This window comes from Pteropus vampyrus, unplaced genomic scaffold, assembly GCF_000151845.1.
Source record: "Pteropus vampyrus isolate Shadow unplaced genomic scaffold, Pvam_2.0 Scaffold15, whole genome shotgun sequence".
Taxonomy (NCBI): Eukaryota; Metazoa; Chordata; class Mammalia; order Chiroptera; family Pteropodidae; genus Pteropus; species Pteropus vampyrus.
In genome coordinates this window covers 15204183-15219905 of record NW_011888796.1, presented here as the reverse complement: position 1 = coordinate 15219905, position 15723 = coordinate 15204183, and the positions used below count along the sequence as shown (strand labels likewise).

Here is a 15723-nt window from a genome sequence, read left to right as displayed (position 1 = left end):
ATTATATTTCATGAATAAAAGCAGATATCTCTAGATATCAAGTGATAGGACATCTTGAGTAGTGACGTATTACTGCTGATGGGTTTCTATCCGCCACTATGAGCACATCAGGCTCAAGTGCAGAACTAAGCTGAAAAGTGGGATATGTAGTAAAAATTTATTGGAAGTAGGCAAGTCGTCATAGGCAAAGTATGGGTTCATAAAAGGATGCAGTCATTTTAAGGACGATTTTGAAGAAAAAAATGCTGGTGGTGAAAAATGCAAAAACCACAAACACATCAAAATCAAGGAGGCCCATATTCTTAGGAACAAAGAGGAAGGTTCGTAAATGATCTGCTTATAGAAAACATTAATTCTGGGATGTTGTCCTCTTTACTCTTAGGCCCCTGTCACTTCAGGTCACATAGCTTAGATTGCTTTTCAGCTAGAAACAGCAAATAATACCCTTGCAAGGACTCTGAACAATGTTATAGAAATTCAACTGTTTCCTAGTTTTATTTTTATAACTATTAAAGCATAGTTTAACTATTACAGGAATAGAAGTTCCTTATAAATGGCAATAACTTCTCTCCAGACATGCAGTGCTAAAGATTCTGTTCATTGATACACAAAAGGTTCTTCATGACCAAGTGTTTTATTTGTTAGAATTTAATCCAAATCATGGCAGGCCGCTAATTGTTCAACAAAATATATTTCCTCTTCTCCCTGGACACAGAATCTGACTGTGCTTCCCAGCTGCCCTTGTAGTTAGATTGGGCCATAAGACAGTTCTAGACATTGGAGTGGAAGTAGAAGGATGTTTGCCACTTGGAGGCCTGAAAGTGACAGAATGACTTTGGAAACTATGTGTTTGTTGTTCATGAAGCTGGAAATGCCCTTGGCCTGGTATCTAGGGAGAGCTGGTCTACCAACTATTCACCTGCTCATCAAAAGATGAACTGTGACCAAGATAGAAACTTTTATGGTTCTGTGTCATTACATGTTTGAGACTATTACTGCAGCCTATGCTAACACTTATAAAGTTTTTTTTCAGTCTTACTTTTTCTATTCACTTATGATTTTGTAGCTCAATTGTAAATTTCAAAGATCTATTATTGTGTTTGTAATATGTCTTTGAATTACAGGTTCTCAGAAGCACCATAAAACAGAGATGAGTTAATATTAAGTAACAAGTACTTAATATAGAAAAGATAATTGTAAGAAAGTATAAGTGACAGGCAAATATATCTATTTTCTCCAAATTTAGTACTTGGCTCATAGTATGTATAAAATAAATGTCTGTTGTTTCATCAATAAATGAGCCTCCTTTCCAAGCTCCAGACTGATATTTCAGTTGCCCATGGGCCATTTCTGAACAGCTCTCCTACAGGTACATCCACAGAACATTTTCAAAACTAAAATAATCTTCCCTGAGAGCCTCTGCCTACTTTCCCTCTACCAAGATACCATTGTGCTCCTCACTCTCCTGTTTTTATCAGTGGTACCCTTGGAATTGGCCTCTGTTGACTTACATAGACAAAGAGTTGCCTCATCTTCTAAGTTTTATTTCCCAAATATCTTCCCTCTTTTAAGCCCACTTTCTCCACTGTATCAAAGGGTGCTCAAACAAGCTCCAGTTTCCTTCATGTTTAAATTGACTCCATGCACCAGTAGTTCTCATACTTCTAGTTTTCTCACCAATAACATTTCAAAAAGAGTGTTTTAAGGACCAACATAGGATCGCCAACTTTTAATTTTGTAAGATAAAAACATTCTTTAAAAAATGTATTCTTATGCATGGGTAATATTCCTCTGTGTGTCTGTGTATCTCACATTTTCTTTATCTATCCATCAGTGGACACTTAGATTGTTTCCATGTCTTGGCTCTTGTAAATAATGCTTCAATGAACATGGCCATTTATTATTTACTTTTTTATAGACTATTTTTAAAAGTACTGTAGGGAGGACTCAACGTCAGAATATAAAAGACTTCTTTACATTAAATAGATTTAATTTTATGCAAACACTACAATATCTAAGATTTTCTGCTCAAATACTTGAAAACTTCTCTGGACCAGCACTGGCCCTGAGGTCCTGATATCCTCTCATGGCCAAAGGAATGCTCCAGTCATAGATCTCCTTCCTTCTCCTTCCAGAGCCTCTCTGGTTCCCAGTGGTCTACCCTTCCCTCCCCCAACCTGATATTTAAACTCCCAACAAGGAGACCCCACATTACGTTCCCACTGTTATTTCTAATTTCCAGATAAATTGGACCTTCTGCTATTCCCTTTTTTTCTATCTTTGACTATGTGATTCTCCCAGCTTATATACCCTTTCTTTTTTTCCCCCTAGTCAAAATTTAAGACTGAATTTGACACCATTGCCTTCATGAAACCTTTTTTGATCTACCCAAACATCTTTCCTCTCCTTGACTTTTCATAACACTATAAAGGGTAGCAATAGGGCCATTTACTTCTGTGTACTGTTTGTTTACCCATCTCAAAAATAAATCCTTGAAGCTAAGAATAATGGTTAACATATTTTTGTTACCCCTGCATTATTCGAACATTAAATATTCAATATATATTTAATGACTAAATAAATGCTTTGAACCTAGTGGGCACCCTAATTTAAAAAGTCCCTTTGAAGCATTTAAATAACTTTAATGTCAAGCAAATAGCAATAGGATATTGGGGAAACAGGGATTGCCAAATAACTTCTTTATTCTTTCCAACATGAAGGAAACAAAGTCTTGTTTCTATGACCGTAACACAGAAGCTTTTCTACTATAAAAAATTTATTTTAGGCTCCTACCCAGGAATTTTCTTGTCTTTCAATTTAGGCTCCTACCCAGGGATTGAATTGTGTTGAAAAGGCAATTTGTTGGAGAGATGGGAATTATAGAGCTTCCTAACTCTTAATTTTGTGTCTAAACCAATTTTAGTGAAGGCACATAATATTTATTCCTTATAGTTTTACATTCATCAAAAAGCAAAAAGGAATGAGATGACAAAGCTCAAAAGACTCAAAATCATAAAACTTCTAGAAGAAAACATAGGGGGTAAACTCCTTGCCATTGGTCTTGGCAATAACTTTTTTGGATTTGACACCAAAAGCAAAGGCAATGAAAGCAAAAATAAACAAGTGGGGCTACATCAAACTAAAATCAGCACAGCAAAGAAAACCATCAACAAAATCAAAAGGCAGCCTATGGGATGGGAGAAAATATTTGCAAATCATGTTATCTGATGAGGGTTAATATCCAAAATATATTTAAAAATTCATACAATTCAATAGCAAAGAAACAATCCAATTTAAAAATGGGCAGAGGAACTGGATAATCATTTTTTCAAAGAAGACATATAAATGGCCAACAGGTACATGAAAAGGTACTTAACATCATTGATAATCAGGGAATTGCAAATCAGAACCACAATGAGATATCACCTCACACCTGTTAGAATGATTTTTATCAAAAAGAAATAACAAGTGCTGGCAAGGATTTGAAGAAAAGGGAACTCTTGTGCACTGTTGGTGAGAACATAAATTGGTACAGCCACTGTAGAAAGTGGTATGGTCATTCCTCAAAAAATTTAAAATAGAACTACTATGATCCAGCAACTCCACTTTTAGATATATAGCTGAAGGAAATGAAATCACTATCTTGAAAATATATCTGCACCCCCATTTTCATTGCAGCCCTATTTACAATAGCCAAGAGATGAAAATAACCCAAGTGTCCATTGACAGATGAATGGATAAGGAAAATGTGAGATATCTATATATCTATCTATATCTCAGTCATAAAGAAGAAGGAAATTCTGCAATTTGTAACAGCATGGATGGCCTTTGATGGCATCATGCTAAGTGAAGTAAGTCAGACAGAGAAAGACAAATACTATATGAACTCACTTTTATGTAGAATTCAAAAAAACCAAGCTCATAACTATAGAGAACAGATTGATGGTTGCCAGAGGCAGCGAGTAGAGAGTAGGTAAAATGGATGAAAGTGGTCAAATAATTTCTCATCACAAGAAAAAAGAATTTAACTATGTGAGGTGATGAATGTTAACTAAAGTTATCATGGTAATCATTTCACAATATATACATATATCAAATTGTGTTGTACACCTAAAACATACAACATTATAGATCAAGTATATCTCAATAAAACTGGAAAAAAATTTAAAGAAGAAATGAAAAGACAAAGCTCATCCATTTCACTCTTATTTAATAACTGAAGAAAATCTGAGCACTTGAACTTCCATTTTCTATCTTTGACTAAGAAATCTAACATTTCTTTCTGTAGTGGTCTGTGAAATATGAAAATTGATATGTAATTGTTTTAGTTTTACTCCAATTACATGGATAGAAAAATTAAAAAAGATTAGGATGTATATATTTTATTAAGCTATTAACCTTTTAAAAGGCATGAAAATAAAAGGCAGAACCCTACAGAAATACAGGACTTTCAACTTGGAATTTGAATTAGAGTGGGTGCATGTGGTAAGAGGCTTTTTATGTTTAGCCTGGCACTACAGCTTGAGTTGAGAAAAACATAATGGTTCCTTAAATTCATTCTTTTTAAAATATGAATCTCTTGACTTTCAGCTCTATTTATGATTGAGTACCTAACACTGGACTCACCTTGCTGCTGTAAACAAAAATAAAAGCTAGGGAAATTGTGTAAAACAACAATTGCAGGCACTGGACAACAACCAAGGCAGGCTTATTGCTCTTTAGAAAAGGGAAGCACGCGAGGCCAGCCTCACATTTATCTCAGCACAGGGATACAGAGCCCAAGCAGAGAACAGCAATCTATGGGCAGAGGAAACATCAGAGTTTAGGTCTACTAAGATAGCTGGGTTTGGAGCGCAAGGTCCCATATAGGCTGGAGCTGCAAAGAAGGAGCCCTCTTAAACTGCATAAAAATTTCCCTTGGGTGCTTGACCCACTATTAAGATATATATGAGCAGGGCAAGACTCCAAGAGACATAGCAGGGAACAGTGTGTGGAAGACTGAGAGCTGAACAGAGATTTCAGAGGTTGCACAACAATGGGAAGACATAAGAAGTTAGGCCCAGCTTAATGTGGAATGTATAAACCTTCATTAATAACTAGGCACTTAATGGAGACCACAGAAAGGCCACATCCTAGGATTAAGGACCATGAACTAGCAGTATTACACAATAAGAGTAAGGACTAAACTTAAATAGACACTTACTTCCAGAACCCAGAGGAAGGCAATATAATCTAGAGCCCCTTCACTGTATTAACCACTATATTAACTAGCAGACAAATAAACAAAAAATAACCACCCACCAAAAAAAACCCCACTGGGCATGCAAAGAAAACAAACAAACAAAAAACAAATTACCATGAGGTAAAACAGTAAAAGAAGCAGACCCAGAGATGATTCAGATTAGAGTTATCTGATTAAAAACTTCAAAATAATTGTAATTGTTATGTTAAAGAAACTGGAGGAAAGAATGGACAAAATGGATGAAAAGACAGTAATTCAGTGGAGAATATGAGTTTATAAATAGGAATCAAATGGCCATTCTAGAAATGCAAGTTGAAATACCTGAATTCAAAAACTATTTGAATGATTGCTACACCAATCTAGACTCAAGTTAATCACAGAAAATATTTAAACTGAACACAGAAAGAAAAAATGAAATAGAACAAAGTACGAGAAAAATGTGGAGCACAGATAAAAGGTCTAATACACAATTAATTTGAGTCCCAGAAGGAGAGGAGAGAGAGACAGATATCAACAATATTTAAAGAATGATAGCTGAGAATTTTCATACTCTTAACGAGTGATAAAGCTCACAGATTCAAACATCTTCACCAACATCAAGCAGCATAATAAAACCAAACCTAAGCACGCCATAGTCAAACTTCTGAGAACTTAAAATTAAAAGAAAATATTTAAAGCAGCCAGAAAAAAGATATAATATCTCTTAAGAAAAGAATAAAGATAATAGTTGATACTTTAATAAAAATTTATGGAAGCTGGAAGGCAATGGAATAACATCTTCAAACAACCAAAAGGAAAAAAGAACTGCCAACCCAAATTTCTATACTGAAAAAAAAAAAAGTAAAAAAAAAAAAATGTCCTTGGACAAATAAGAGCTGTAAAATCGCATTCTTAACAAGCTAACATGGTAATAAGTTATAAAGGAACTTATTCAGGTTAAAGGTAAATGATCCCATATCATCACACTGAGTAAATGAAACACTATTGACTATTAAAACAACGATCGTAACAAATATGTGTGGAGTTATAACATAGGGAATAAAATCTATAATAAAATCAATAAAAATATGTAGGTAGGGATAAATGGAGATAAACTGTTGTAAGATGCTTGCATTATTTGTTACAATGACAAGTACACTGTAATAAGTTAAGAACACATTTTGTAAATTCTAGGACTAACTGTTAAAAGACTGATACTAAAAGGAAAACAAAAAAAGATAAAATGGAATATTAAAATATTCAATTAATAAAAACGAAGGGAGGATGAAACAACAGATGGGAAAAAACAGGAAACAATTAGCAAAACAGTAGATTTAGCTGCAACTTATTTATTTCAAAATGAGAGTGAACGTAAAGAAACAAAATTCCCAATTAAAAACATAGATTGTTAGATTTTTTTAAAGACCTAATTATATGCTGCCTACAAGAAACACATCAAAATATGAAAACGCAAATAAGTTTAGTATGAAATGATGAATCAAATGTGTCATTTAAACAACTAACCAAAGAAAGCAAATATTGTTAGATCAGAAAAAGTAAACTTTAATACAAGAAGCTATTACTTGAAATAAAGAGGGAAATTCCATACTGATAAAAGAGCTAACTCAACAGAGAGCAACAACAATGCTTAACTGATATGCACCTAAGAACGTAGCTCTAAAATGCTTAAAGCAGCAGCTGACAGAATAAAAGGATAAATCCACAATTATATTTGAAGCATTCAACACAGCTTTCCCAGTAACTTATAGAACAACCAGAAAATTAAAATATAAAACATCTAAATAACACTATCAGCCAATTTTACCTACTTAGTATTTATAGCATACTATACCCAAAGGTATAAATACACATTCTTTTCAAGTACACATGTAACATTTATCAAATAAAACATGACTTGGTCCATAAAGCAAGTTTCAACAAATTCCAAAAGTCAAAAGTCATTTAGTATATTCTTTCTGACCACCATAGAATTAAATTTGTCCTCACTATCAGAACTATAACTTAAAAATCTCAAAGTATTTAGAAATTAAAGAACAAATTTCAAAAATAATCCATGGGTCAAAGAAATAATTACAATGGAAATTATAAAATATTCTGAGCTGACTATAATGAAAATGCAACCTATCAAAACTTGCAAAATGCAGCCAAAGCAGTATTCAGAAATAAATTTATAGATCTAAAGGTATATATTAGAACAGAATAATGGTTGTAAATCAATGATGTAAGCTTTCAGTGCAAGAAGTTAGGAAAAGAACCTCAAAGAAAATCCAAAAGCAGCAGAAGGAAGGAAATAACAACAAAAAAGCAGAAATCAATGAAATAGAATACACACATGCAGTAGAGTATAACCACAGAGTCAAAAATTATTTTTTGAAATTAATAAAATTAAAAAATCCTAGCAAATCTGAATAAGAAAACAGAGAAAACACAAAATACCAATATCAAGAATGAGATTCTATAAATAACTTTATACCAAATATATGAATACTTAATGAATGGACAAATTCCTTAAAAATGACAATTTACCAAAATATAATAAAGAAGAAATAGAAAATCTGAATAGTCCTATATCTATCAAATAAATTGAAACTGTTCTAACAAAACTTTCCATAAGTAAACTCCAAGTACAGATGGCTTCACTGGTGAATTCTATCGCATATTTAATAAAGAAAAGATACTAATTTTACAAAAATTATTTCAGTAAAAGATAACATTGCCTAATGCATTTATGAGGCCTGCATAACCTGTATATAAAACTTGACAAAGACATTACAAAAAAAGAAAATTACAGACCAATGTCTTTATGAACATAGGTACAATAATCCTAAACAAAATTTAGCAAATGAGATTTATTCTAGGGTAGCAAAGGCAGTTTAACTTTAGAAAATCAACTAATGAAATTTGCCACAATAGTAAAGTAAAGGTGAAAGCCCATACCATTCTCTCAGTAGATTCAGAGAAAGCATTTGATAAAAATGAACACCAGTTCAAAATGAAAACAACTGAAGCTGGGATGGCAGGTAACTTCCTCAATCTAATAAAGAGTATCTAAGAAAATCCCCTAGATAACATTATACCATATGGTGAAATATTGAAAAATATAGCCCTAAAATCAGAAAAAGGCAAGGATCCTCACTATCACCACTTCTATTTGACATTGTATTAGAAGTCCTAGCCAGTGTGATAAAATAAGAGAAAGAAGTATACAGTGAAAAAGATTCAAGTAAAACTGTCTTTACTACAGACAATATTGTTGTTTACATTGAAAAAACATTTTAATCGATAGAAAAAAACACTAAGACTGAAAAGTGAATTCAAAAACATTGCATAATAGAAGTTTAATATACAAAAATCAACTGTATTTGCATATGTTACCAACAATTTTTTAAATGAACTTAAAAAAATACACTTATAATGATATTCAAAAACAAAATATTTAGGAATAAATTTGATAAAAAGATCTGTAAGACATTTATTGATACTGCCAACTATAAATCATTGTGAGAAAATTTAGCAAATGAATGGATATACATAATATTTATGGAATAGAGAAGTTGATATTATTTTAAAGTGGCTATAGTATCAATTTGACCTATAGATTTACCATAATGCTAATCAAAACCCCAAGCAGCATTTTGCAGCTAATCAACAGGCTGTTTCTAAAATTTATATGGAAACCCAAAAGACCTAGCAAAACTATCTTGAAAAGAATAAAAGTAGAGGACTTACATCACTTGATTATAATGCTACAATAATCAAGTACAGTGAGGGTATTAGTGTATTGGTAGACTACAGGTCAATAAAACAGAACAGAAAGTACAGAAATAAATGCATACATGTACAACAATTACGTTTTGACAAAAGATTCAGGTAATTAATTCATCAGGAAATGAAGATCTTTTTTAACAAAAAGTACTGGCACAGCTGGATATCTGTATGGGAAAAACTTTGGCTTTCGTCTCACAACATACACAAAAATTAATTTGAGATTGATCAGGGACATAAACATAAAATCTAAACCTTCAAAGCTTTTAAAAGAAAACATAGGCAAATATCTTCATGAATTTGGGGGAAGCAAGTATTTCGTAAGGGACACAAAAAAATTAAAAACTAATTAATTTAATTGTAATTAATTAAAATTTAAAAAGCTATAAAATTAAAAACTCATAAATTGGACTTTATAAAAAGTAAAAATTTCTGGTCATCAACATCATTAAAAAAATAAAAAGGCAAGCCATGGAAGGGCTGAATACATTTCTCAATATATCCATTTATAAAGGACTTGGATCCAGAATGAATAAAGAACACAAATCAATGAGGGAAACACAAACAGCTCTATAAATGGGCAAAACCCTCAAATAGACAGTATACAAAAGAACATGTACAAATGGCCAATAAGCACATAAAAGGAGCTCTACACTATTAGTCATCAGAGAATCCAAATTAAAAACATGAGATACCATGTCATACCCTTTAGAATAACTAAAATTTAAAGGAATGACAATAGTTTCACATCCTTTCCTCTTTCCTGTCCTTCTTCCCTTCCATTCTCTTCTCAAATGATTCAATCCTAGAGCCATTATGTTGAACAGAACAAGATAGGTGTCACATGATAGAGGTTTCGGTTAGAACATCTATCAGAACTCTCACAGGGTGAGGGGGTGACTGTGGTCAGGGACAGTCCAACATGGCATATTGAAGCATAAACAGGGTGAGACAGGTGCTCACACAGAGGAAAGCCCAGTGTTAGATGTCTGAGCCTGAACAGGAGAGCAGAGTCCCTAAGGGAGATGGCCCAACATGGGGAGTTGAGCTGAGTGAGAAGGCTGTCGACATGATGATGGCCCGGCATGGAGAGCCTAAGTGGACTGAGGTGGCATCCACTTGGACAGGAGGCTCAAAGCAGGTTTTCAGAATGTGAACACAGAAAGGTGGGTGTCCTGGTAGAAGAGCGATATGGAGTGGAGTGTCAGTAAGCATATGGAGGATGACCACATTGGGGAGGGGATGGCAGTGGGCATGGGAGATTGAATATATTCAGCAAGTGATTGAATAAGTAAATATAATAAGTATAACACATGTCAGAGAAAGGAGCCACACATATGGAAAGGGGAAAAACTAAAGTGAACCCAATGAGCAGGACTGGAATTGGAAGTATTGGTGTAGATTCATGGTTTTCAATACATGGAGAGAGGTATAGAAATAAATACAGATGTAAATGTATGTGTTTGGTGTGTGTGTGTGTGTATGTGTATACCCACCCATATATTCCCTAATTCTTTCCTGAGAGAGGCACTAGGAGCAGTGATATACCAATAACAATAAGCACACCATTACCTAAATCCGGGTTTCTAAACACCATTTTTCACTAAAAGAAACTAAGCCTCCTTGGAGAAATGGATGATTCTAGGGCTGGGCAGGAAAAGTACAACATGATCTTGGATATTCTTGTGCCAGAAAGCAAATAATTGTTCCAAGAATGTTAGAAACATGTAAAAAGGACACAAAAGCCAGCCTGTAGCATCAAATCTGGTATAATTTGACTATCAAAATAATGATAGTAATGGATTATTCCCCACTGAAGAACATGAGAAATCATGAGTATACACAGATATCAATTAATACATAAACAAATTAAAAGTTTAGGAAGCAATGGAACGGTTGTGTAATCTCAGAATACCGCCCCACAAAAGTATTAATTACAATAGGAAAAGATTAAGCCTTGCAGATAGCGCCTTATTTAAATGATCAAAGTGAACAACATCGGTAAGAGGACAAATTAGATTCATGTGCTTTTATGACAATCTTGCCAAAGATGCATAACCTTACTGTAATTATAAAAAAAAAATCAGACAAACCAAAATTTGGGGCCATTCTACAATATAATTGGCTTAGACATTTCAAAATTCTAAAAAGGGAAACCTGAGAACAGTTCCAGTTTGATGGAAAATAAAGAAATTTGATAATTAAATGCCTCATATACTTTTTGAATTGGATCCTTTTACTAGAAGAGACATTGCTGGGACAACTGTTAAAGCTTGAATTAGTGTCTGAGAGTTAGATGGTTGTAATGCACAAATATTAACTTCCTAATTTTGATGGTTATATAGAAGAATGTCCTTGTTTATATGCACACATTAAAGAATTATGGGGAGATGGGACATCAGGTTGGCAACTTATTTTTAAAATGATGACAGAAAAAATGTTCTTTTTACTGTTACTTGTAACTTTTGTGATTCTGTCAAAAAAAAATTTTTAAATTAAATTATAATCTCTCACACAAAATATCAAATGTTGGTGAGGCTGTGGAGCAGCTGTTCCACACTGTTGGGGGGGGGGTTAAATAGTAAACCACTTTGGAAAAATGTGTGTCTGTTTCTTATAAAATTAAAGTTCTACCACCCTATGACCCAGTAATTCCACTCTTAAAAATGTCCACAAAAGGATTTGTCCAGAGTGTTCTTAGCAGGTATATTTGACAAAGCCCCCAAACTAGAAAGAACCCAAATGACCATCAATCAGTGAATGGATAAATAGATTGTGGTTTATCCATACAATAGATGCTATTCAGCAATTAATAGGAACGAACTGCAGATATACAGAACAACATGGATGAATCTCAAAACAATTATGTTGAGTGAAAGAAGCCAGATACAGATGAGTTTATGTTTATGATTCCATTATATGAAGTTCAAGGACAATCAAAACTAAACTATAGAAATTAGAATAGTAGTTGCTTTGGGGGAATGGAGATTGACTGGGAAAAGGCCAGAGAGAATTTTGTGGGTGCAGAACTGTTTTATATCTTGATTGGTTGGTGGTTACATGAGTGCATATATATTAAAACTCATCAAACTGCATACTTAATATCTGTGCTTATTATTCTTGTAAATTATACCTCAATTTAAAAAGCTTTGTGATCTACGGCGGCTGCTGCAGAACAGCCAGGAGGAGAGTGAAAAAAAAAACAAAAATAAAATAAAAAGCTTTAAAAAATTAAAAATTGTCTATGGCCATGTCACCCTGAACAAGCCCGATCCCATCTGATCTCGGAAGCTAAGCAGGGTCGGGCCTGGTTAGTACTTGAATGGGAGACCACCTAGGAAGACCGGGAGCTGTAGGCATAAAACAAAAATAGATAAAAAAAAAAAAAAAATTAAAATTCACTAAATCATCAGCAGTGGTTTTCTCTAGAGGGTAGATTCTTTCACTTTCCACATTATGTATGTATTTCTGAGGTGTTGAACTTTTTTCAACAAGCATATCTTAATTATTACACAATTATTACACAAAGACAATTTCTCTAAAGGGTGCTCAAGTAAGTAGTTATTTTAGAAAAAAAATTAAGTTAGATCTTCTTTTAATAGATACCAAAAGAAAAAAAAGTTCAAGAAAGTTGAAGAGTTGATATATACAATCAAGTCATAATTGTTAATTAAGCCATAAATAATAGAAAGTAAAAGTTAATATTTACTCGATTTCTGAATGACAAATAAACTTTCATGCTTAAAACAATGTGAGGAATCTAAAGGAACAGATTTTTGCTGCATAAAAATATTGATGTATAATAAAACAAAAATTAAGTGCAACAGGAAGTTGGGGGATTTATAAAAACATAATATTTGACAGATTTATAGGCAAAGTATGTGAATTCTAGAAAGGAAATAAGAATGGAGGGAAGGAAGAAGGGAGAGAAAGGAAAAAAGAAGGAAAGAAAAAAAGAGTGGAGAGGGGAGGTGTGAAGGGGAGGGAGGGGAGGAGATGGGAGGGAAGTTAGGAAGAAAGAAAAGGAAGGGAGGGGACAAAAATGGCTAATCAACAAGTGAATAAAAAGTAAACCTGAAGCTTTACCTACCAAATTAGCAAACTTTTTTTATAGTAGTTGAGAACAGTCATAGAATGGCAAGACAAATTCTTGGTCATTACCTGTAGGAGTGTAAAATTGTCACATTTTTGGAAACAAATCTAGCAATATGTCTTTAATATGTTTATATTCTTTGAACCAGAATGGCACTTTTTGGAATGTGTCTAAAGGAAGTAAAAAAAAAAGTCGCTCTTTTCCGGATTATTCATAGTAGTCAAAATAATAAAAATAACCTAAATAATAACGATGGGACTAATTCGTTAAATCACGAGACAGCTGTTTGGTGGATTATTCTACCTTTAAATAGTATGTACAATGAGTTTTTAATGACGCGTTTTTCTTTTTTATGCTTTTTGAAATGATCATGATAAGTTAAAAATAGTATGGCTGGTCTCCAGTTTGGCTCCTAAACAGACATTCTTGGTTGGTGAAAAAACGCTGTCGGTCTCTAGACATACCCCATTTCCACCCCCTTTCACTGCATTTCAAATATATTAAACGTTAAATGGTACCTCTGCCCCCATACACGTGTATTGCTCAGCGTTCGTTCAGGAAAACTCAAGCCACTCTACGTCTTTTGGGTACAAAAGGTTTAATACAGCAAAAGGGGCTTACATGATTGTTGGGAGAGCCGAGAGAGCGGACCTTAGGGCAGCTGCTGCGAAGGTAGAAGTGAACGCTGGAAGACTCAGCCTGGAGCGGGTGGCTCCTGAGAACTTGCTGGGAAGCCTCGGTGACTCTCACATCTGTGCAGCATCTGGCTGTCACCATCTCTGGAGAATAATAGGTTCCTTTTTCCTTCTGCCTTCCAAATTCACCCCAAATTCCTTGCATGCAAACTGCAACCTGGAGGGGGGAGCATTCTGGGAAATGTAGTTCTCTGCTGCTCTGAAATGCGTAGGAGAGGGTGCGAGTGATGCTGAGTGCTAGGTCTGAAAATCAGTCCCATACTTACCTGTCAGAGTCAGTCAGGCAAGTAGTCAGGAGGCCACAGTATTAGGGTTGAATAGAAAAATAATCTTGATTATAGATAACAGAGATTGTATTATAAATTTTATTATTAAAATAATTCATTTTCACATGTGTGGCATTCTCAATTTATTTGTAACAAATTTGCAAATCAAAACAGAAGACAAAGCTATAGGATTTGAACGAAGTTATAGAATCTTTTTAAGAAAGTTTAGAAAATGACAATATTTAAAAACTGGTCACTTGAAACCCTCATACACTGGTAGGAATGTAAACTAGCGCAGCTGCTTTGGGAAACAGTCTGGCAGTTCCTCTAGCATGTTTCTTTTAGGGGTGATAAAACTGTTCTAAAATTAGATAGTGGTGATAGTTGTACAACTCTTTGAATACACTAAAAATCTTTGAATTGTACACTTTTAAAATAGTGGTAAAATATACATAAAATAAAATTTATCATCTTAACAATTTTAAGTGTATGGTTCAGTGGCATTAAGTATATTTACATTGTTGTGCAACCATCACCACCATCCATCCCCAGAACTCTTTTCATCTTGAAAAACTAAAACTCCATACCCCATTAAACAATAACTTTCCATTCCCTCCTCTTCCCAGCCTTTGGCAACTACTGTTCTACTTTCTGCCTCTGTGAATTTGACTACTCTAGGGTACCTCATATAAGTGGACTCATACTTTGTCTTTTAGTGACTGGCTTATTTCACTGAGTATAATGTCCTTAAGGTTCATCCATGCTGAAGTATGTGTCAGAATTTCCTTCCTTTTAAAGGCAAGATAACGCTCCGTTGTATGTATATACCACATTTTGTTTATCCATTCATCTATTGATAGACACTTAGGTTGCTTCTACCATTTGGTTATTGTGAATAATGTTATGAACATAGGTGTTCAAATAGATTTCAAGACCCTGCTTTCAATACTTTTGGGTATGTACCTAGTAGTGGAATTGTTGGGTCATATAGACATTCTATTTTTATTTTTTCGAGGACTTGCCATACTGTTTTCATAGTGGCTGAAATTTCACATTCTCACAAGCAATGCATATGAGTTCCAGTTTCTCCCCAGCCTTGCCAGCACTTGTTATTTTCTGTTTTAAAGAAATTCTTTTTATGACAATCATCTTAAAGAGTATAAAATGGTACCTCATTGTGGTAGAGAATTTTTTTTCCACAAATTTGCATGTCATCTTTGCACAGGGGCCATGCTCATTTTCTCTGTATCATTCCAATTTTGGTATGTGTGCTGCTGAAGCAAGCACTCATTGTGGTTTTGATTTGCATTTTGAATTCTTAACTTTTAAAGGGTGAATTTTATGGTATGTGAATTATATCTCAATTTAAAAAGCTATTAATTGAGAGACCCTAGTAGCCCTGAACATACCTAATCCCCAGATTTTAGTTTCTAAATGTCTTTCTTCACTAAGGGGACCCAATCTAGGACAGAGAAAGTATGGGGTGAGCCTGTGACATTTCATTGTGCTGGAAAGCAAAGAAGTGCTCAAATAATGATGGGATATGTCTAAAAGACATTGGCCAAATTTGGGACAATCCAAGCATCAAAATGAATGACTGTAATTGACTGCAATATATTCTATAAGTAACAATCAATGAATTCGTGGTAATCACAAGGAGAA

The 15723-nt window shown here is 34.0% G+C and overlaps 2 non-coding genes across 2 annotated transcripts; one reads left to right on the top strand and one right to left on the bottom strand.

Annotated features, from left to right (window-relative positions):
* Positions 1-12247: 12247 nt before the first annotated feature.
* Positions 12248-12366, top strand: LOC111735850. The gene has a single exon (XR_002779000.1). It is a non-coding gene; the product is annotated as a 5S ribosomal RNA (ribosomal RNA).
* A 2875-nt stretch (positions 12367-15241) lies between these two features.
* Positions 15242-15348, bottom strand: LOC111735923. Its single transcript, XR_002779008.1, has one exon. It is a non-coding gene; the product is annotated as a U6 spliceosomal RNA (small nuclear RNA).
* Positions 15349-15723: the final 375 nt, after the last annotated feature.